This window comes from Solanum stenotomum, chromosome 2, assembly GCF_019186545.1.
Source record: "Solanum stenotomum isolate F172 chromosome 2, ASM1918654v1, whole genome shotgun sequence".
Taxonomy (NCBI): domain Eukaryota; kingdom Viridiplantae; phylum Streptophyta; class Magnoliopsida; order Solanales; family Solanaceae; genus Solanum; species Solanum stenotomum.
The window spans coordinates 59,459,973-59,467,785 of record NC_064283.1 but is presented as its reverse complement, the minus strand read 5'-3'; the positions used below and the strand labels follow the sequence as shown (position 1 = coordinate 59,467,785).

Genomic DNA, 7,813 nt, shown 5'->3' with positions numbered 1-7,813 from the left:
TCAACGAGGATTGTGATGGAGTGATGATTATTCATTCATCCTTAGCAAAAAGTCTCTACCGGTTTGAACTCTATAGGATATAGAGTCATCCATGTTAAGGAATATTATACCGCAATGTGAAACTTCCCAACACATATCAAAGTTTCCTCAATATGTGAATACCGAAAAGTGAATAAAAACCAAATGGCGTCGTAACAAATTGACAATAACAAATAAATAAAGAGATTTATTACCAAAATATTTTTAGTTTACAAATAATGGCATGGATGAGCATTCTTCTTAGAGATTTGATTCCGAATGCAAAGTGATAAGAAATGTTAGACACAAAAATCTTGTTCCAGTGATTACTACATGTTTTAGTGACTATATAAGAGCCTTTGTTCTGCAATTTATGCCCAATGGAAGTCTAGAAAATTGGCTGTACAAAGAAGATCGCCACTTGAACCTTCATCAAAGGGTCACTGTAATGCTTGATGCATCTATGGCAATTGAATATCTACATCATGGTCATGTCACTCCAATAGTTCATTCCGACCTAAAGCGAGCCAACGCTTTGAAATTATTGCGGAAGGATTTCTTTGTTTCCTCCGAATAAGTTCCACCACTTATAAAACCATCTAGGAATGATAGCCTTAGTGATGCTTGGACTATATTTGACAAACCAAGTATGTCTTGGCCTTAGGTACAAGAAGTTCATCCACGCTGACTTGTAGTCATACCAATTGTAGGTTTGTGGCCTATGTGTCACCGATAGTGTAATAGGAGTATGCAAATGGTCTGCAAACCATTCAAATGGATCCAGGATCTTCTTAATAGTAAACCTGGAATACTTGATGATAGTAGGGTTATTCTCATCCTTGGAGTGTTCAATATCTATTGAATTGGTATCAATGAGAAAAACTTCATAAAATCTTCTTGTTTTAAGTGGATATCAGTCTCCACGAAATTCGAATCCGTGTAGCAAGGTTTGATCAGATTTCCTGTATCAACACTGTCATATTCTTTATTCAATGCCATGATAGGCAAAAGCTGCGAAATAACAAAGTCAAAAGTTTCTTCTTTTGGATTTGGTGTTCGAAGGATAGTTTTGGTTAATTCAAGATTACCTGCTTGGGCGAAAGTTTTAGGTGCTTTCATTGCGTAGCTTTCTTTGGTTTTAATAGAGGAGCTTGAAGATGCTCCTTTGTCAAAAGGTTTTGTTGGTCTAAGGTTGATTAACTTTGGGAGTGGTGGACAAGGTAGCCTGGGATAATCGGCTTGGGCTGTGAATTTATTGTGAAAAGGCATTTCAGGCCTTTGGTCGATTTCGACTTTTGTTAGAGCTAGAGGAGGATGAATAAATGGTTTAGCCATTTTAGCTTTGGGAAGATTTTCTCCTTTGGAAGGAGTGGTAGGCTTAAACGTCCTCATGCTTTCCCTGCAAGAATTCAAGAGTTAGAAAATCTGGTAGAGAATTGTCTTCTCCTTTGATAAAATTAATTTTGAAATTGAAGCTAGATAGTAGAGCTTGCTATCTAGCAAAGATTTGTTTTGAAACAAGATTTTTAACATCTTTTTGTAAAATCTCTGTAGCAGACTTACATTCTACTCTTAATAAAAATTCCTTGTTAATAAGATCGTCTTGAAATTTTGTGATACAAAGCATAATAGACAAAACTTCTTTTTTAACAGTTGAATAATTTTTTTGTGTGGAATTCCAGATTCCGGATGTAAAACGAACAAGTTGCTCTATAGATTCAAGAACTATCTTTTGCTTGAGGATTCCTCCGTAACCTGCATCTGAAGCATCAGTTTCAACAATCATGTATGCATCAGTGTTGGGGATTCCTAGACATGGAATATTTTGGACTAAAGTTTTTACATGAATGACAACTTTGGTTTGTTCAGAACTTCAAGGGACTGGATTTTTTCTAAGTCTTTTATACAAAGGTTCACAAACATGTCTGACTTTCGAAATGAAATCAGCTACATAATTCAGGCTTCCTAAGAACTTCTGCAGTTCGATTTTATCAAGAATTTCATCAGGAAATTTAGAAGAGAACTCAATGGCCCTGCAAATAGGTTTATAAGTACCTTGATAAAGATCATGACCCAAAAACTTGATGGTGGTCTGAAATAATACCATCTTTTTAGCACTAACAACCAAACCATTATTTTTTACAATCTTAAAGAAAGTATTAAGGTGTTTAAAATGAGAATCAATGTTCTCAAAGAAAATCAGCACATCATCTATATAAACAATAGACATATAAGAGTAATCATTGAATATGAAATCCATGATGTTTTGAAATTCTGAAGGGAGATTCTTAAGCCCAAAAGGCATGGCATTCCATTCATATTGTCCAAACGGGACATTGAACGTTGTTTTATATTTATCTTATTCCAAAATTTGAATTTGCCAGAAACCCGATTTCATATCAAACTTGCTATAAACATTAGCTTTGAAAGTCCTTTTCAAAAGGTCTTTTTTGTTAGGTATGGGATACCTGATCCATTTTAAAACGGAGTTAAGGGGTTTATAATTGATTACCAGTCTTGGTGCTCCTCTTTCTTTCTCCGCATTTTTATTTACGTAAAAAGCAGAACAACTCCAAGGTGATTTAGAAACCCTAATAATCTTATTTTTTAAAAGAGTGTCAATCTCTTTCTTACAAAATTCCATCATCTCGTGATTCATCTGAATGGGCCTTGCCTTAGTGGAAATGGCATGTTCATTGAATCCTTCAATGTATGGCAAGTCAACGATATGCCTTTTACGTTCCCAAAAAGCATTTGGAAAATCAGAACATATTTCTTGTTCAAAAGTATTTTGAAGATTGGCTACCTTAGTAACCATCTCTGGGGTTTTTAAAATCTGTTCGATTTTCTTTACTCGAATTTCATTCTTTAAAAAGGTGATATGTTGAGAAAGGTTGTTAATACGGAAAACTGTGTTTTCCCTGATAAAATCACTTTCATCCTGTGAAAAAGTTTTGACAAAAGGAAAATGTAAATCTTTTCCAAGTATAGTAGTATTAATACCCTATAAATCAGTAAAATAAGGTTTTATCAGAGTAATAAAAGGTATTTCAAGAATGATATCTTCATTGATATCCCAGTAATCACAAAATCATTTGTTAAAAAAATGCCATTGTTGCAAATATGAGCTTTAGAAAGCTTATAATTAATTCTCAAAGGTTCTCCTGTAGAGGAGTAGAGTTTTGAAGTACTTTTTTGCAAATACTTAGCTGGAACAATAGTTTTTACTATGCAGTTCCGATCTGTACCACTGTCAAGCAAAACAATTTTGTTAATCACAAAATATTTATTGACAACAATCTTAACAGGAATATGATGACTCTGAGGCGTAATAGAAGAAATGACTGTAACTCCTGGGGATACAGAAGTGGAAGGATGGTTACCTGTATCAACAATGACAATTGGTTCAACCAAATGATCATTGTTGATAGAGTCATCCTCATTACCTTGTGATGATCCTTGGACTGAATCAACTTCCTGTAGAGTGGCCTTTTTGATGACCTGGTCAATAAGAACATCTATTTCGACTTTTCCTAGCCGACATTTGATATCTTTAATCTCTTCTTTGAGATTTGATACCTCATGTCAAACATCCAAAATGGAAGGTTCAGAATGGCTATCTAAGCGATTCATGATCTACTTCATGCGAAAAGGTACAACTATCGGAAGTGGTTTTGGTTTGTCCGTGTTGAGAATAAGATTTTTGAGTTCTAGAAGAAATCAATTTCTAGTCTCATCGTCATTTATATGTTGAATGACATCAAAAAGAGCTTCGTTTGAGAGATCTGAAAGGACTCAAATGTTATGAGGTGTACTATCACAAGTACAAAAAGCTTCAGTACAAGTGCAATCTTTTCTTGATTGGCTGATGTCTGATTCATAATCATGATCAATGTCTTCATCATCACTGTATTCATCTGATGTACCTGAAGATTCAAAAAAAGGTTCGTCAAGAATAGCAAGAAACTTACCCTTGGTTTCTTCATCCATGCCAAGAAGGTTGATATTCTTTTTCATGGTGCTTGAGCGACATTCACTAGCCTTATGGCCAGTCTTGCCACATGTTCAACAGACATCTGGTTTAGAATCTCTAGGCCTCTTGGACCTATGTTTCTTTCTTCTAGGTTTGGTAGAATCATCTCTTCTTTGGGATTTCTTTCGATGAAACTTCTCTTTTTTTTGTCTTTCTTTACTTTATCTGGGGGAGTGATAAAGCCAAAGTCTCGACAAAAACTTCCAAGTTCTCTCTTAGAAGAAGACTGCTCTTTCTTGAGCTGATGCTTGAGTTTAATGTCTGTGCAGAGTTCAATCCCTATAATGTTGACGGTGCTTACCAAGTCACCATAAGTTAGCTGACTATAAGGAATACGACCGTCATTGCGATCCTGAATCTTCGTCCTTACATTGTCTACAAAGAGAAGAGGTAATCTGCTGATGAAACGTTCCTTCAAAAAATCCAAATTACAGTTTGGACGAATCATAACTTTTCTGAGAAATGCATGTTTATAATGGATGAAGCTGTCTAGATTTGGACAACTAAGATTATTTAGGATTTGATGACTCTTGTCCTGGAAGAGTTTTGGTTCGCCAATGAAATGCTTAGCAATATGATAAAGGAGTGTGGCACATGCATCTTCCCTAGTAACTTGAGAAGTGGATTGAGTGCCTCCTTCCATTTTAACAATTGTCTCCATTGCAGTGGCATTAATAATGAGATGCTTAGTCTCATCATTGCAGTAGTAGTCCCACCAATGTTTTAGCATTTCGGTGAAACCTGCAGCAATCATAGTGGCAACTTCCCTATCTGTAGAACCTCGAATCTTATAAGCTGTAATGGCAACACCCATTTCATGGATTTTATTGTATACCTGATGCTCAGTCAGGCCATCAATGTTCCATTCTGTAATGCTTCTTCCTTCATGAGAAGAAGTAGATTAGAATGCATTTTCTTCATACTGCAAGTCTGGGGAAAGAAGGTTTGCTATGGTAATTTTTCATATTATGAAAACGACCATTGGATAGTTTTTTAAGAAGGGTAGATTTCTCCTGAAGAGTAGAAACCTTTTTTGGGGTTTTATCATCTTTTTTGGAGACGTAGAAATTAGTGAGTTGTTCATTGATTCTATCAATGATTTTTCCTAAGACTTCGAAAGTATCAGAAAGTTTAGGAATTTTTTTTTGGAAAATTCGGGGAGCTTGAATCCTGGGTTGGGTTCAATATCATGATTGGATGAAGTAGAAGCCAGAGTTGGTCTTCTACTAATGGTAGGTTTGATATCTTCTATTTGTATGGAGATGACATGAATAATTCGGTATTAGTAGTTGTTTTGTTCTACTACTTGATCAATGTATGCAGCGGTGAGTAAAGCACCTGTCTTATCACTTTTCTCTTTGGAAGGAGAGCTTTAATCACTGTTCCTGCAACATGGATGTTAATTCCTTCAAGAGGAGGAGTAATAGATTCAACAACCTTATTGGAAATAGCATACCATTTATTAATGATAACCTGTAATGACTTGGTCTGATTCCCAATCTTACCTGTCATCTCAAACCATCTGATGATTTCGATTTCACAATCGATTCTTCTCATATTAGCCATCCAAGAATCTCTAAATGATTCTCTTTGAGAAAGAGTATAAGTAGCAATGTACCATTTTCTCTTTGTCTGATTATCCGGATGAGTCCACTGCTCATGCAATATGTCTAGATTAGGTTCAAAGACCTTACCTGTCTTAAGCATTCCAAGCCATGCATGTTTTTCTTCTGGTGGTTCCATCTCACTTGCTAAGGGGCTACCGAGAAGATTCTGATAAAATACCCTGGGGATATTTTCAGAAAAGTCTACACCTGTGACTTTTCCTTTGCTCTTGTCAACAACAGGAATAGTTTCATCTTCTGCTTCCTCCTCCGGGGTTTTTGAAGAAGAAGTTGGCTTGGGAACTAGTCTCGAAGGACACGAAGAAGAGGGACTAGACCAGGACGACCTTCGATACGAAGAAGATCTCCTAATGGAATGTCACGCCTCGAGCCTACACCCTGGACGTGGCCGACACTCGAAGACCATTGCTGGCCCCAAGTGAACCCTTGGCCTGGCTTTCTTAACTCAGCGGAAACCTAACTCAACAGAATAACTCTATGCAATGCAAGGACATAAAATAACTTAACTGAAAAAAATTGGGCCAAAAAGGCAACTCAAGTCCCAAAATAGAATATTTACATATATACATAGATGAGAGACTCAATACTAACTGACTGACTGTCTATGAAGCCTCTATAATACTGAGATGGATGTTGGGACAGACCTCACAACATCCTAACAAAACAAAACTAGGAACTCAAAATAACAGAGTCCTCCGGAATGCAAGGAGGCTCACCACTGACTCTGGAGTGCTCAACTGGATCAACGGCGTGCTGGGTGCTGATCTTGGGTACCTGCGTCTGCATCGTCATAAAATGCAGGCCAACTGGCATCAGTACATTGAATGTACGAGTATGCTAGCTGGAAAGCTAAGCAACATAGGCTAGAAGGAAATTTGGAAGAAACTGAATAACTTACTTGGCTCAACTCAACTTAACCTGACTGACTCATTTCAATATAAGGTAATTTAAAACAAGTGCAATATAAAGAAAAGCTGTTTAAAACCTGCTATAAACTCTGTGTGTATACAAAGATACACTAAGCCTGAGATGTATATAGAAATACAAATTAACTGATGTATATAAAAATACAATAATTTCTGTGTGTGAAAATACCATAACTGCTGTGTATGAAAATACCATAACTGCTGTGTATGAAAATACCATAACTGCTGTGGGATTTTCTCTAACCGACAACCATCACATAGAGCTATAGCAATGATACAGTGATCGACCTCACGCTGCCAGAGCATCCTATACCCGGCCAAAGGTATAAGACCTGAACTGCCTAATGGATCCATTAGTCTATCTGGAAAATGATTCATCTAAAAAGTATGATCCTTTTCTACCCATGGTGGCTAACATGGTTCTATGGGGGCTGTGGGTTCCTTGAACGCTCCCCCAACTCGGTGCTCGATACTACTCCCAAAAATGTACTGGCTCTTATGTTTTTAAAAGATATTTCTTCCTGCTGATTCGAGATAATTACTCAAAAACTTAGCTCAAAGGCTATCTTGGAAATCTCAGTTTCCTCTTTTGCTTCATTTAGAAAGCGATAACTCTTTTTCTGAAAAAAACTAGCCCGAAGGCTCTTTGGAGATCTCAGTTCCAAAGCTTGTTTAAATGTAAAAACATTTCTTTAAAACTTCTTTGGGAATACATAGTTCCTTAATAACTTTTGAGAAATGAACTCAACTTTATACTCTATACTCTTTGCTCAACTTTATACTCTATACTCTTTGCTTGACTGGAAACTTGAGCCTAAAAATGAAGTTAAAACGTTCATTAAAGACTCTTGCTTGACTTACTTCTTAACTTCTAAGCTTGGCACTAACTTCACTTGACTTGTAACTTCACTTGACTTCTAACTTCACTTGACTTGGAAACTAACTCTCCTTGAATTGGAATTATGGATTCAAGGTGTTTGATCACATGTTATGGACGAGTTCTTGACGTTTAGACGTACCTTGGAGCGTTGGAAACAACTAGGAAACATAGGTACAATACCAAGGAACATGCATGAGAAAGCATGACAAGAATAGGGAAACTTGGCATCCTTGGCGCTCTGCAAGGCGCGGAGCGCCAGACCAAAAACTTCAGAAGGCCTGGTTGGGGCTCTGCTAGGGGCGCCGCCCCAAGGGCTGGACCTCAGAGTCCC

General features: G+C 36.9%; 1 protein-coding gene across 1 annotated transcript in view; it reads left to right on the top strand.

The window, feature by feature from the left end:
- LOC125856156 (receptor kinase-like protein Xa21) overlaps positions 1–7,813 on the top strand; it is a 139,328-nt gene that overhangs the window by 347 nt on the left and 131,168 nt on the right. The window lies entirely within an intron of this gene.